This window comes from Rhinopithecus bieti, unplaced genomic scaffold (assembly GCF_001698545.2).
Source record: "Rhinopithecus bieti isolate Rb0 unplaced genomic scaffold, ASM169854v2 scaffold_38859, whole genome shotgun sequence".
Lineage (NCBI taxonomy): Eukaryota > Metazoa > Chordata > Mammalia > Primates > Cercopithecidae > Rhinopithecus > Rhinopithecus bieti.
In genome coordinates, this window is record NW_016892117.1 from 1 (window position 1) to 1,688 (window position 1,688).

Consider the following 1,688-nt stretch of genomic DNA (forward strand, 5'->3'; position numbering starts at 1 on the left):
AGCCGCGGCCTCCCCAGCTAGTGGTCGCGGGGCGGGCACAGGGGCAGCGGGGTCGCCGCCGCGCCAGGCGTGGAACCGGGTCTGGCGGGCTCCGAGAGACCCGGGAGCGGCGCGCAGAGCAGCCTCCGGCCGCCGCCGCGCAGGTAAAGCCCCGCCCAGCCCTGGGAGCGTGGATCCCCACCACCCATGACCATCCCCCCGCCGCGAGTGCTCGGGTCTCGGGGTCGCAGGTTCCGGGGTCCTAGGGCTGGAGGGTCTAAAGGCTCGAGGTCCCGGGGTCCGAGCCCCTCCCGGCCGGCTCCGCGCGCGGCCCCGCCGTCCACGCCCAACGCGGGCCGCGCGCACAGGGCTTGGCTTTTCCGTTTTCTCCGCTTCTTTCTTCAGGCAGTTGAAAGAAAAGGCGCGGTTCTGCGCCCGGTGCGAGCCGCGGCTCCTTTAGAGCCGGCAGGGAAGGGCTTGCTGGGTTATTACAGTTTTAGGGATTGTCGGAGCCAGCCAGGCGTTGGCTGCGGGAGTAGCCCCTGGCGCGCGAGCGCCCGCTGGTGCCCGGCCACGTGCCCAGCTTGACCCGCGCTCCAGGTTTGGCAGAAGCTCCAGCCGTCCCCGACCTCCTGGCATCCACCCTGAGGAGGGGCTGGGTGGTCCCAGGCCGCCGCCGCCGCCACCCCGCCACCCGGCCTTTGGTCCCCAGTGGTGTGGGAGGTGGCCAGGGCTGACCGCAGTGACCACCGACTGGGCCACGCGGAGCCCCTGGCAGTGCCAGCTCCTTGCACTTGTGGGACGCTCCTCCCGGGCGCATTGGGAGTCTCCAGAAGTAAGTTACAGGCAGAGCTGTTTAAGGAGGCGTGGTCCCCATCCCAAACCCTTCAGTGGGCCCTGGACACCCTCCCCACCAGTGGACGCGTTTCCCAGATGACTGCAGCAGGCAGTGCTGACCACCCTCCTTCCCTCTCCCCTCCCTCCTGCGTCTTCCCTTTCAGAGCTGCCAGAGTGGAGTGCACTGCTTCTCACAGCGGGGCAGGATGGCGGGTTCTTGTCTGGTTGGATAAGGCCTTACCGGCAGAAAAGAGCTCCATCTCCAGGCCTGAGCAGAGGCGCGCATCTCCCCACTCCCAGGCCAGGTCAGGATGGGCAGCGTGCGCCTGCCTCGCCCCTCCCTCCTGCTGGTCTCCACCCGGGGTCTTGTCTCTTCCTCCTCTTCTGCCTGCGCCTGGGCGCCACCTGCCCTCAGCCCTGCCGGTGCCCTGACCATGCAGGGGCTGTGGCTGTCTACTGCAGCTTGCGGGGCCTGCAGGAGGTCCCCAGGACATCCCGGCCGACACCGTGCTCCTGAAGCTGGATGCCAACAAGATCTCCCACCTCCCAGACGGGGCCTTCCAGCACCTGCACCGGCTCAGGGAGCTGGATCTGTCTCACAACACCATCGAGGCCATTGGCCCCGCCACCTTCGCGGGCCTGGCCGGGGCCTGCGCCTGCTGGACCTGTCCTACAACCGCATCCAGAGGATCCCCAAGGACGCCCTGGGCAAGCTCAGTGCCAAGATACGCCTGTCCCACAACCCCTTGCACTGCGAGTGTGCCCTGCAGGAGGCCCTGTGGGAGCTGAAGCTGGACCCTGACTCCGTGGACGAGATCGCCTGCCACACCTCAGTGCAGGAGGAGTTTGTGGGGAAGACTCTGGTTCAGGCT

The 1,688-nt window shown here is 68.2% G+C and overlaps 1 pseudogene; it reads left to right on the forward strand.

Moving 5' to 3' along the window:
- The first annotated feature begins 9 nt into the window (after window positions 1-9).
- On the forward strand, window positions 10-1,685 carry LOC108525923 (leucine-rich repeat-containing protein 3-like; annotated as a pseudogene).
- Window positions 1,686-1,688: the final 3 nt, after the last annotated feature.